This window comes from Dufourea novaeangliae, unplaced genomic scaffold (assembly GCF_001272555.1).
Source record: "Dufourea novaeangliae isolate 0120121106 unplaced genomic scaffold, ASM127255v1 scaffold56, whole genome shotgun sequence".
In the NCBI taxonomy this organism is placed as follows: domain Eukaryota; kingdom Metazoa; phylum Arthropoda; class Insecta; order Hymenoptera; family Halictidae; genus Dufourea; species Dufourea novaeangliae.
The window spans coordinates 2,951,159-2,965,416 of record NW_015373942.1 but is presented as its reverse complement, the minus strand read 5'-3'; positions in this window follow the sequence as shown (position 1 = coordinate 2,965,416).

Here is a 14,258-nt window from a genome sequence, read left to right as displayed (position 1 = left end):
TAGCCTGCATACCCACCGAACGTGTAAATGTAAAGCCCCTGGTCCAAGAGGACGAGAGAGAGAGAGAGAGAGAGAGAGAGAGACAGACAGACAGACAGAGAGGGACAGAGTCGGTCGTGAGGACGGCAAACCGCCATAGCTGCACTCTATGTACACTAATTTCTGGGTTGTTTGATAGATCTTGGGTGATTGTTAATTATGTTTAGAGAACCGAATGGAGAATCTCGAGTACGGGGGCGGCGTGGTCGTGCCGCAGTGTCTGACTCGATACGCTTCAAAGCGGTATTAAATCTACGGTCACCGGGCTCGGGCTGCCTCGTCAGGAGTAAATTAGACAAATACCATTTAGACGCAAACGATGGCACGGCAAATGTTAAACCGTCCTGTTCCCGTTTGCCGAGCCACCTCCGGATTCGGCACACGTACCAGGAGAATGCCGGTGGGTAACTTTGATACATGGGGTCCAGGAACGGGCAACTACCGAATTCGTTTCTAGACTACGGAACACGGACTTGCCGCGATTAACTGGATACGCTTGTTGGTTCAGTAACGGGAGACTCCCTTGGCCTGGTTTAGAGAAAACTCTGGCCCACTCGCGGCCAATTCGATGTCGCGTTTTCCTTGCGTGTACTGACGATCTTGGAAACTAAAACCGTTGACTAACAGTCACTCGGAAGATTTTAATCGCATAATTGTCTCATTGCCAGACGCTCAGAATTTTGTACCGGGTGTTCCAGTTGCGGATGGCCACCTAAGTATCTACTTTCTTTTTAATATAAGAAATGTTTCAATTACAATTTGATTGGAAAAATATTCATTCAAGCATGTCTGAATAATGAATTTCAGATGTCCTTGGACACCAACAAAAGTGATTCCAAGATTCAAATTCCAGGACCAAGTCTAATGGCGTGAGATCGGTGAACGTTCGGAAAAAATGTACGGCCAATAGGTTCGTTCAATTTAATGATTTGGGAAATTTCCATCGAATACTTAAGTAGCTACCCATGAATGACCACCTGGGAAACCATCGTATTAAAAAAATGTATGCTTTCCTGCAAAAAAACCAATGGTATTGAAAAAAATCGGAGAAGGTGACCATAAAAAATTTGTCTTTTTCAAAGGCATCCCTCTTTCGAAAGCATTCGAATTGTGTTTCAAAATTGCCCATATCATCGAAAAGAAAAGAGATATTTAGATGGCCTCTTTCAGCTTGGACTTCCTACATATTTCTTTAGAAGAAATCTATTCTTTCATACGTCCCCAAAAACCTAACACATTTGATGGTTCCCATTTTAATGTGCGTTAAGTGCGTAAAATATTTACTCCGAGTCGTTTATTAACGCATGCAGATTTATTACAGAATCTTCGACTTGGATATTGATAAAGCACACTTTACCCAATTACTTGTCACCTCGCAAGAAACGATCGAGCCAGCGACACCGTTTTGAACGACTCAGAGCCCAGCGCGTTTAACACACACCGGACCCTTGGTTTATTTTACTTTCTAATTTGGCGCCGTTTATTATTCCCCGAACAGACGTGCAAAAGCACAACGATAGGTCCTTTACGTACACCAGGCTCGTATCGACGCCGAGAGCAACTTACGTTCGCGAAACTTTGATCTCGCTACTTCAATCTCACGAAGAGTGTTATTACCCACGTGGGCAGACGAAAAGTGCTGGAAGAACGAGGTGGATGAGGGGTGGAACGAACGCCGGCATTACGTTTAAACGTGGGTGCTGTTTCCGTGTAATTTTCACGGCAGTTACACTCCTGACGGGAGCGGGCGAGTGGCTTAATAGCCGCGAAACAACGATGTTAGACTCTCGAAAAAACCTCATGCACAGAAATTTCGTGCTAATAGGTCCGAGGGTAACGAGTAATTGGACAAATTGTTCGTGGCAGATTAAAATCGATCGAACGAACGAAGGAATTTTACAGTTGTAGAAAGATAGAACTCCTACGTCCTCGCCGTTGAATAAATAGACCTCTTCGTGGAATCGATTCACGTTCCATATCGTTTACTGTTACTTTAGTCCATCGAACAGGTTACATTAAGTAAGCGTATGCGTTGATCGAGGGGTAATGCACAGTATGTACGCAGGAGACAAAGCCAGCGTTCGATGTCTGGAGCCACCTGGTCATATCTCGATCTCGTAAAGTTCCTTCCTAGGACGGGGCAAGCGTCTGTTCCCGTGGAAATTATTATTGCCGGGCGGGTAGGCGAAAGGTATCCCACCTGGAAAAAGAATGCGAGGAAACGAGAAGGCCGTGTTACTGCTGAACGTAGGTGCTATCCCAGCGATGGGTTACATTCCCGAAGCAGCGCGCAGTCAGGTTTATGAGCAGCGAACGCAGCTACGTACGGGGGATAGAGGATAGTTTCCAGTGATCCGCCCGTGGAACGGTGTGCGTGGTAGGATCGAGGAAAAACGATCGCGGAACGAGACGAGTAAAAGGGATAAACGGGCGTGGAGGAAAGGAAACGTATCCCCGGAGCCGAGCCAGGAATTCCGTTCTCGTGAACGATGCCTGTTACCTTCGCGGCGGAAAAACTTTTATGTAAAGGAACGCCTGTGATTCATTGAATTCTGTGTAGGCAGACGATGATCAAAGTATGGCCGAGAAATAAGCAGTCGGAGTGGAATGTTTTGATAACGGAATTCTTTATTCGCGAGAATTTCCGTGATTGTTAACTCACTTGTTTCGTCGTTAAAGTTTTCTCCTCCATTTTATATAAAGCGCGTCTTTAAAGTGCACGCTTCGTTCGAGTTTCCGTGTTTCGCGATCCTCCCGCTTCGCAACTTTCGCGATTGTACTACCGTTCTTTACTTTTTTTTTTTTGCTCGACGTATCTCTCGCGACGGAGATAAAAAGGTGCGTTCGAATGTCGTGTAATCCTCATCGGTATGAGATACGCGAGTTTCAATTTGGCGGAGCTGCAACTGACATTGTTCGAAGGTTTCACTTAGGAGTTGTTGGAATGGAAAGTTAGGTATTTGTTAGTAGGTGACCTACAGTTTCCACGTAGAAATCACAAACTGAAACAGAAATACGGGGAGAGAGAGAGAGAGAGAGAGAGAGACAAGAGGTGAGCGTTATATAGTAGCTTAAAGGCAAATGGAGAGATTAGAAGTTCCCTCCTAATTTCACCTAATAAATCGCGCATTCTCTCTCTACCGATGCCGCACGCATGCAAAATTAGCCGGGGGATCCGGATATTGCGAGAGGGGGGCGAAGAACTTTATCGGGTAACCGACGTCGACCAGCTTTAATTTATCTCCCGTCCTGGTCTTTCGTTCTCTCTCTCCGTATAGCGCCACGCATAATCTCGGTTCCATGGAGCTCCGCCGAACGAGAGGGCATTATCGGGTTTACCCGAAGATCGAGTTGTCTCTCCGATATTCAGGATTTATCGTCTTAATTTCAATAGACAAGCCCTGGCGAACCTATTAAGTTCTCTCTTTACTCGGTAGAATATCCTCCTGGACACCTTACTTAAATCAATCGGAATTGCTCGAAACTGGAACGTGACAAGTTTAACGCTTTTCTTAACGCGATCGTGCAAGCACAAAAATTCTGTTCGGCCAGTGAAGGATCTGTGGCACGGATACATCGATGACCCGAGCAAATTCCACTAGGTTCGGTTCGTTCTCTCGGAGAAACATAATTGGGCCAAGGGACGAGCACAGTATCCCCCCGGCTTCATCATGCTCTAAACCGGTGAGAATGGCAGCCATTGTCTATGAAACGTGTGCGGGCGGTTTATCGGCCCACGAGATCGCTGTATTGATTTTGCCCGTTGCCATCAAGATACCCATTGTCAGCACCGTTAACAATGGCCGGCGTTAATTGATAACATATACAAAGATAGAGAACAAACTCCCGTAGGACTTCTGCGGTACTATCAGAGAAACGCTGTTATTTATCTGAGAATGCGGCTTTTACAACCTGATAACAGACCTAAAAGAAATTATAGTTCAAAAAATGTTTCAGTTAACTTCCTCCAAATGACTTTCGATTACTAATGATATTCTGTATCCCACAAGTAATTTTATATGAATGTTTCTATTACAAGTGAGCTTATAAGACCAAGATTCTCACTTTCTCTCGTGGATACTTGAAAAACAACGTTTTTGAATATTTGTCAGAAAAATGATACATGAATTCATTTTTACTATTAACTTACTAATTTCTAATGTTAATGTCTCCAGCGCGGCAATATTACAATTCTCTTCTTCTCTTCCTTTTTGTTCCCCTCTGATGTTATTGTGTTCCGTTATTTAATTACTCAATGAAGAGCATTGAATAATAATAATATTAAATTGTGTTTATGGCTTTCCATTCAAATAGCGTTTGTAGGAATTACTACAACGACTTTCAACCTCAACATACCATGGAAATCAATCTTCCCGAGCATCCAGCTGTTCCTTGCTCGTCCCACGTTCAGGCAATCTCGCGATATCCGTTTGTGCACCGGTACCATTCGCGTACGTGGTATTTTACACCGCCACGTGTAATTCCTCGGCCTCCGAATTCCGTGCTTCAAGGCCGTGAATAACACTGCGGCTACTCGCAATCGGCGTAACTCATTATTACGGGGCTCGACGACTTGCGGTCAGCTCTATCCTGACCTTTACATTGAAATTTCTCTTAGTGTTTCCTTATTGCGCGCCCTGATATATTCCACGGTGATGTCTAATGACCAAAGAGAAACGTCTACCGAAACAGGACCGGTGCACATTGACCAAGGTGTATAAAGTTTTCCGGGCGTTTCGGTCTTTTCGCGGGTCGAAAACTGCGGTCGACGTTTATCGAAACTTATAGCGACGTTTATCGGGACCTGTTGTCCAAACAACTGCTCCAGCCGATATTTTGACTCCCAGCGAGAGAACTTTTCGGCGTTTCGCGTCTTCTTGAGTTCTCTTACACCCGTGGAAACTTTTATCCGCGTCTTACCGAACCTGGAAACGTCACGGGGAATCGCTGAAGGCTTCAGTTGCCGTTCCAGTTATCCTCGAAGTGGTTAACTGAAGTCGAAGTATCACTTTCCCGCGGTGGAGCTTTTCCATTGAGCCGGGGCGTTAGATAAGAACAGAGACAGAGAGAGAGAGAGAGAGGAAAGGAAATGAGGATGGACGGGGGGTGAAACGGAAGTTGAAGAGGAGAAGATGTTGGAAAATTGTTCTTTCAGAGTGGGACCATTATTCCAAACTTGTCCAATTAGGTCTTTCTGTGTCCGGAATGGTAATAAAACAAAACTAGTGTGTCGCTAAGGACTTGAATTCTGAAATGATCCGTTCGCAACTACTGGTGAATCTACTGAAATTGTGTCAAACCAAATAAACTGTGCAATCTCCAATATAAAAAGCTATCGATATATGAATTAAAAATTATGAAGACACAAAGAATTAACGATTGAAAATTCAAGTAATTTCCAGCTGAGCGACAGGAAAAATGAAAATAAGAAATACATATTTCTGGATCAGCCGACGAAAGATTCGCTTGAACGGAGTAGGTTAGACGAAAGCAGATTTAGAATTCCCCTTTCGGTGTGTTGAAGCGCACTTCAAGTCGGTACACGATAGTCGAATGGGGCGCCATTGTCGCGCGGTTCTAGAGTGACCATAAATATTCCACACCTCATCTCTCCCGTGGTCGCAACCGCGAGACGACTTCGGTCAGGCTTTACCCTAGCGGCAATAAAGACCCAACGGAGACATTCCCTGCCGGGTTCGCGTTAACTCCCGAGTACAGGACGAGAGCAGATCGGGCACAGCAGGTGCAAACTCGATATCTTCTCATCATAATCGTCGTTGATAATGGGCTTTAGAAGTTTTAAATTACCGAAAGAATGGGCCGGAATCTTTCAAAGTCAGCTGCAATCGCACCGGCCACCGGATGCACGCTGATACCGTCCGTCACGTTGGTAGAGAGAGAAAAAAGAAATCATTCGCCCCGCGAAAAGAGGAGCCCGCCGATTAGTCGTTGTCAAAACCATGAATGAGTATCGGGATCGGTGATCTTGGGCCCTTAACGTGCTGCGGAGGGTGGTCGATTTCGCCACCGGTTCGCTTCAATCAGCTGCAACGTCCGCGGGAAAGGCGAATTTAATAGGACGATGCTGATGTTTTACTCGTGTGATACGGAGTGAATTATTTAATTAAAGGCGACAACGTCAATGGATATTCTTGCGGACTTGTGTATCTTGAATTGATAATAATCCTTCCCAATTAAACATTTTGAATTTTTCTGTATTTCTGAGTAAATATAATCGTCGATGCATCGGTAGGGCAATACAGGCACATATTTATAGATCGAGAAGAATGTCTCCTTCTTCGAACTATAAATTATGAAATACTTACTAGTATTCAATTACCCTAGTTTATTAACACAAAATAATTCGATTCGAAGATGGAATCTTCGTTTGTTCATAGAACAGGTAATAGATTACACTAACATGTATAATGTTTACTTACGGAAGAGCCCAATTCAGACTCACCCAAAGAATTGCCGCCAGACAAGACAAATGTATCCCATAACAACAAATGTAAATTGATTTACTTTTTCGGGCATCCACGAAAATCGTGAAATTGCCCGACGCGAGAGGTGCGGACAATGTACGCCAGGTACGATAATCATAAAATATTCGCCGGTTTCGAGGGACAGAAAAGGGGGGTGGGGTCCATCGCGTTGCTCTCAGAGTCATTATTTCGTTTAAGGCGAAAACGATGTTTCGTGCGGCCGCGGAGACCGTGAAAATTGCCTCGAGCTGGATCCTCTTATCAAATAAAAAGACGGGGTGTTGGTTGGCTGCGGCGCGGCGCGGCGTGGCAGAGAACGGAACCGAAGGCGAAGAGAAGAAAAGAGGTGGTGCTTGGGCTTACGGACGTGCGAACTGACAGGAGTCCATCCCAGATATCCAGCACGAGGGGTTCTCGTTTTGCGGCCGGTGCCCACACTTTTTCCTTTTTTTTTTGTTCTTTTTGCTTTCCTCTCTTTGCGCCATCACCGGGGCTATACTTACGCCCGGCCCGGTACTCATTATTTCCCATCCGTTCCTCTCTGTGAGACCTTCTTTCATATTTAACCCGTCCGTCGCTTCGAAGCTTTCGGCATGTTTAATTTAATCGGTATCGACGCCCTCGACCGAATGAACCGTGCGAGAGGGACAGCAGACCGAGAGAAGCCTGAATGACCACCACGTACATGTATTCCGCATCGCGAAACGCCTCGGCCATAAGGGACGAGGCGTGTTTAAGAGTTTGTTTGCGCCGGCGAAAAATGCAAACACGTGAGACCCGTTTACGGCATGTCTGATCGACGCGTTAACGATGAGTACGACGTATCGGTTTAATTTTGATTGATATTCCATTAGCGGGGTTAAAGTTTCTGCCAATCACTGGAAGCCAATTGTCGCTTTAGTTATCATTTCATTTTTCTTAATCTGAAGAATTTAATTCGATGTTGTAATCATTCTAAATATAGCTCTTACGGAATAAGATGTTTTAAAACGCGTGGTAGGAACTACCAGACCGAAATCGAAATTATTAATGTAATATGTGAAATGGTAATCATATGTGTACCTGTTCCATAACAACGAATAATTCAAGCATGCGGTAATAATATCCCACAAAATGTTCCGTGCCTTTGCCCGGCGGTATCCTGATCCCATGTATCAGTTTTAACAAACCGTACTCGTGATTGTAACAATTATAACAGGTTTAATTAGGCAGACGTTAGTTCGTTATTAATTAATTAACTACTGTTTTCATTTACGTCGTAATGTTTTGAAATTTCTACTGGCCCGTGTGATTATTACCTGCCCCGACAAGTTTTAATTACCGTAACGCGATACGACGAACTTTATTGATTCCGTTCGCCCGCTCATCACTGCGGGCGGAAACGCCATTTTTTCCCTCCCTCTCTCCCTCTTTCTTCGCGAGAAAGCAGCACACCGGCGAACGAAGTGAGCGTGTATGTTTTCCAATTTTAATACTCCAGGGAACTACCTATCCTCCGGTGGAAATGGGAAAAGATGAAATCTTTTATCTCAACTTCTGCATAAAGCGTCGACTTTTATGACTGTCACTTTAAGGCCGAAGCTTTACGGCCCGGGGTGCTTGCATATTTTACCTCGATCCGACGGTGGCATCGCGCGTAGATCGAGTGAAATTGAAGAGCCGTATATTAGAACGAAAGCCACATCCGACGGTTCGTCCGTGTATTTCCAGAAATTATGCACCTGTCCTCTTAACTGCGACATCGTTGCCAACGTTCGCCACCATAGGGTACAGTCTGTCCACAATACTGACGAAAATATATCATCCTGGCAGCCAATACTGCCGCGAATATGTAGACGACAGCCGCCGTGAAGCAAAACCTGTTATCTCCAAAATGGAAAATTTTACAGGGCTGAAACGTATACTCTGGGGCTGCTTGTAAAATTCCACATTTGTGGAATCGTATTTTCTGATAAAGCACAGATGTGTATCCGCCGTGATAGCGACCGAAACCGAGGTTGGCCAGGAAGAAATAAAGAATAAGAGGAAAGCCGACTTAAGTCTTGTACTTTTGTAGGTAAACTTCGTTTTTGGGTGCAGATAGAAAGGATACGAAAAAGTTTATCAGTTTATAGGTAGATTTCCGTGAAAATTCGCTGTAGAACAGAATCGGCGGTGTTGATAAGATCGTAGAACGAAATACTTCGGGGATTCTTACAAGCCGTTCCGCCCCTCATAAAGATGTCCCATCGAAGGCGGTGGAACTAAAGAGCGTTTCCGGCAGAGCGTAATATTATTATCTCAATTCCCCACACCCCCCTTTTGTAATATTCACGAGCCATCCCGGGGAGTTACGTGGCACCCGCGAAATGGGACGCGAATTCGCCGGAGCTATGGGATTTGAAAAACGTTCCGGCAGTTATTACCGGATAAGAATTCCACGGGAGTACGTTACGTCCCCCGCCGGTCCGAGGGGCATTACGATTAATGAGTTTGGACCGCCGCCATCTCAGGAATCATACGAGAAACACACCGTTTAAACGACAATTTGGTGCCACCGCTGTTTGTTATCGGCGGGGGAAAAGAGGAAGGGCGAACGAAGGAGATCCATGTTCTCGTAATCGTGACCACGAATACAGACTCGAAATGCAGAGTGTTGCAACCTGTTTGCTGCTACAACGATAAGAGGTCATTATTTAAGTCAGGATTTTAACATTTATACCTTTGAAGAAAATAGCATTCTCGCGTGAATGACGTTTTTTTTGTTCCACCGACGTAACTTTATATACCCAAAACATCCGTTAAAAGATGTGGCAAGTCTTGTACACCGAAAGAAAGGCAATACAACAGGTAGAAAGAACGTAAGAAGGTATGTATAGATTCTAATAGTAGCGAAGGATTTTTCTCGATTCTGGCAACAAGCCAACTTACACGCGAAAATACGGGGACGCTGGGGCAACGTTGCGTGTAACACGTTGCGACAAACTCAAACATAGCGATAGTACCTGAAAGCCATAGGGGGTGGGATGCACGGCTAAACCGTTTCTGAAGCTGCCTCGTCGCCGTTTCCGTAACCGCTGTAACTACTGTCGCGATAGTGGCGTAGTTTTAGAGAGAAGCCCGGAGACGCTCGTGGCACCGTTTGAAATGCAGTTCCGCCGAGTTCGCGTCTTATCCCGAGATATAACTTTGAGTTCGATGTAAATTATGCCGTGGAATTGGAGCCCAAATTTACGTAATACGGTGTGTTACGACGGGGTTACCGCGCGTCTTGTCGCCGTGATTGAATTGAAAATGGATCAGGTGTGAACCGAGAGGAACTTCGAAAGCGAAAGGATCGAGATGGTAATCTTAATTCACCGATGGGTGGTAACAGCCGACTGGTTTAATAGAAATGAATCGAATCAATTATTTTGTAACCGTTGAAAATAAAAATAGTCAAATGTAATATAACATAATAATTCTGCGTTAAAAGATCGTTCTGTTGGCACAGAAACTCCTTTTTCTGTCGACTAGTCTATCTACTTTGTAATATAGTGTTATGGGATTTATTCAGGAGGGGTGTTATTAAATTTTGGTACGAATATAATTTATGTAATAATACACAACACTTTTACAACGATTTTAAATACAACCACATAAACGCGATTTACAAGAAGAATTTAAGAAATTACAAAGAATAACACAATCACTCAATTCTCAATTGCCTTCATTCGATCACACGCGAATAATATACAATATATACAGTATGATACTCTTTCATACTCCACAGTATTAAGTATTAATATTTTACGAGTCAGCATCAATGTTTTCACATGATCGTCAACGCCGCTCAGATCACGATTTATCGCGAGGCATTGTATCTTTCGCAAAAGTCTTTCTCACGAGGCCAATGAATGCAATTGCATCTGTACAATATACTGTATCTAATCAGTCTCTCCTCGCGAGCGCTTAATGTTCTACGCGTTCGCCGCGTTATTGATCGTCATTGTAATTAAAGCCACGATGGAAAAACTTTTCCCCAACGACCGAAAGACTTATGGAGGCGGCGCGTGATCGCAAATCAGCCGCGGTACCCCGCTTACGTCGTCGCGACCGCTACCGTACTGACACCAGCTTGACTGTTTTATTAGGTTAAAACCTGCGACACGTAGCGGCTGTGTAATTACGACAGGGCTAATCGCCCGAAGGCGTCACGCGTAATTAGAATTCATTTCACCTGACGCAACGCCTCCTGTGTCCCCCAGGAAATTACGTCCCCACCGGTTCGCAACTGCCTGTGATACCTGGGGAAAATCCCTTCATTCTCGATCTATTCTTCGTGCAACTCCTGTACAAACTGTAAACGAACGATTTCATCGATCGATCCGCTATAGATATCCGATCGATTCGACCACAGTCATTAATTACAGGAGTCTAATTAAATTTCACTTCGTAAGGGGACAACTGTGAATAAATCGAACGAATTCCAAGCCAACGCCGGTTCGATATCTAGTATATATGTTTCGCAAGTGGTTCGCGCTAGAGCTTGTAGCGTATTTTTCATTCATCACGGAGTGACAGCGTGTTATTTTGCGGCGAATGGAAGATTAATTGGACAATTCCAGGCTACCGCACGAGGCTAAAATGATGAAAAGAAAGGTGGGGATAGAATAATATATCTTTTTATACCGTCACCGGTGAAACTGATCGGTCTACAGCCTCTATTTAGCAACTAGGGCAGCGCCGAACATTTCTTCAATTGAAAATAATCCATTGAATAACGTCTACATTTCATTTTGTAAATTTTTTCGTATCTGTAATTCAAAAGATACACACGTCAGCCGAAATGTGGACTTGTAACTTTCGCGCAAGGAGGCCAGGCCAGCTGAACGGTTACGAAACACGAGACGTAATTCGGATGCAAAACATTCGAAAGCAAAAATCTCGAGAGAGACTCGATGCGACGGCTCGTCTCTCCGCGGAACGGGTCGGTGTCTCGCCGAAAAATGTTTTCTGCATCCTCAGAGTCTGAACGGCAGGCACACTATCGGGGAATGGCACCGGTCGTCATACCGCGCGGGACCCCAACGATGGTATCGAGAGCGAGGTAAAAATCACGCACGAGTAAATCAGTCGCCTGTCGTTTGCATCATTCGATCCCAAGGAAAGGGATGAGAAGGGAGGTGAAGGAAGGCGCACAGCGTGCCGCGGGTACAGGAGAGGAAAGCGGACGAGCCAGTGGCAGCAGAATTTAAGCAAGTTTTTGCCCGGAACGAGGCCCTGTCAATGCGGATGATTAGTGCGCGCGAAAATGGAACAAGACACCATGAGACAAGGGGTTCACTCCCCTCCCACTTCACTCCACACCTTGGCCACCATTTGTTATACGAACCTCGTACGAAACACGACGACGGCAATGATGCATGGCGAAGATATTGGCTCCGACCAAAACATCTTTTGAACGTGAACGGGCCGGCGGCGGCGTGTACGGCTGTTTCGGCCGCTGGTCCAGCAGCCGCGGCGAAAATTGTCGGACCACGCGATATCGCGAAGGACACGGATATCGAAACTGGGGAACAAGTTTTTCGAAAACGCGTGGAACTACCTGTGTTCTTTTACACCTGGATCAGGTACCGTAGAAACTTGCGTAACCAAAGGAAGACCTACATACGTTCCTCAACCGAAGATAAGAAGAAACATAATAGCGAATAAGTGACTGCAAGGAACTTTGAACTTTGGCCATTTTTCGAAAAACTAGTTGTTAACGTGAGATTAAGAGAAATGGGCATTCGTTGGTGCATCGTTACCAACGACAGATCATGCGACGCTTTTCACACTTTCTTTCAAATGTAATGCCAACTATCTTGTTTCATAGCTAGACCGATTATTTTATTTCAGAAGTATATTTTACATGACCTAACTCGCAGTATTGCAAGTGTCAGTGCTGCTAGCACTCGCACCATTTTAGTTTCACTTTCTGGGTCAGCAAGTTGGTCATCGCCAATAGTATTGCATTCTGTAACTTGGAAACTTAATAGAATACGATAAAGAAACTATAGATACGTCAGTTCTTAAATCGTAGCATCCGATACAGGATGCGAAACCTGCTTGCAACAGTTTCAAGCGGATTCTCGATGCTCGTCATCCTTCCCCCCGTCAGTCTCGCGTGTACGCTATCATCCACCGTTTTCAAAAGAATAAGGTGCAATCCAACCGGGATCGGAATGGGTTTCACGTCCCCGGACATGGTTCATGCACACGCGTGTGTACGCGTGATCGTGAATCATACGAGTTAGAGCCATGAGTCTTGGTTCTCGTAGCTCGTTAGATTTATCACCTTTCGGGTTCGCGAGGGATCTAGTTCTTCCCCCGCGCGCCCCACGATAAGACTGTATGGGGCCCCGGTTCTTTCGGTCCTGTACACGCTCCGACGGTATATACTACATCGGTATTTACCACTGCCTCTTCTTCTTCTTCTGCCACCAATGCCGTGTGTACCGAGGCCGAACCCTTTGTTACGCCCGTTGTCCCGATCTCCCTCGTAGGATCTTCGCAACCAGGTAGCGCAGGGCAGCCGAAGAGAAGAAGAAGGTGTATACCGGCGCTCTGCGCCTCCTATCGAGGTATCTCGAAGGGCACAAAGTATACAGCAACCAGCCCGCTAGCTAGCACCGACACCGTGACTTTCTCATTCCACCGACTCTCTCCCGCTGGATGGTTTCTCTCCTTCGTTCGACCGTTTTCTACGCCTTCGACCCGGGGCTCCCCCCTGACCGCAACGTCTCGAGGCACCCGCGCACGCGCGATACGCCCGAGCTTCTTGTTCAAGGTGTAAACGGGACAGGATTGCTAACCTTTCATCGACGATCGGGACTGATCCGCGATCGGTTCCACGAGTAGTTCCGTGAACGGTGGAATGCCCGTAAAACACACGGCATGGAATAGCGAGCAGGATGAGAGCGTGGATGAAAGGGCGTGGGGGTGGGGGGAGGGATGAGGTACGCGAGATGCGCTGTAGTATCCACGGTGCACAGGGTGCAGCCGGGGTGGAAAGGGCGAGTTGAATTAATAATCGGCAGATCGGCCGGATAGCCTGACTCCCCTCGAATACGTCGACGGTAAGGAAAAAGGATAAGATGGTAAAGGAAGGCAGGCAATATGGACTTAGGGGAGGGCGAAGCTCTCTAAGAGTCGAGCATTGAGTTGATTTATGCCAGATGGTAGATAGCGCCGCTGGCCGTGGTGGCTGCTTTGCCTCGGCACGGTCGCTCGCTGAAACACCGAGCGAGCAACCACCTTCGGGCTCCGGGATATATCTGAGGTCTCGGGATGCGCCTCGACTCTCTCTCCATCTCCCCCCTCTCACTCACTCTCTCTCTCTCTCTCTCTCTCTCTCACTTCGCCGCCGTAATACCAGAGAGGATAGGGAACGCGGGGAGTGGATGCAGCGGGAGAAGAAGAAACGACCGGAGGACGATGGAGTGAAGTCGAGAGAGGAAAAGGATGGCGGCCCCGAGGACCGTACTTGGCTCGAACAACTGATGCCAGGTGAACCCTTACGGGTCACTCGGCCCCGTGACTTCCTACCTCGATACATTTTCATTAGCACCGGCCCCCTTCCTCTCTGTTCGTCGCCTCCTTTCTACGTTTGCTCGTTGCCACTCCGCGTTTACTAGTCATAGAGGTGCACCTTCGAGCGAGTATCAAAGGAAATCCAGTCCTTTTCTCGTTCTCTACTCCGACCACGAGACACTGCTTCCGATCACCGGCTCT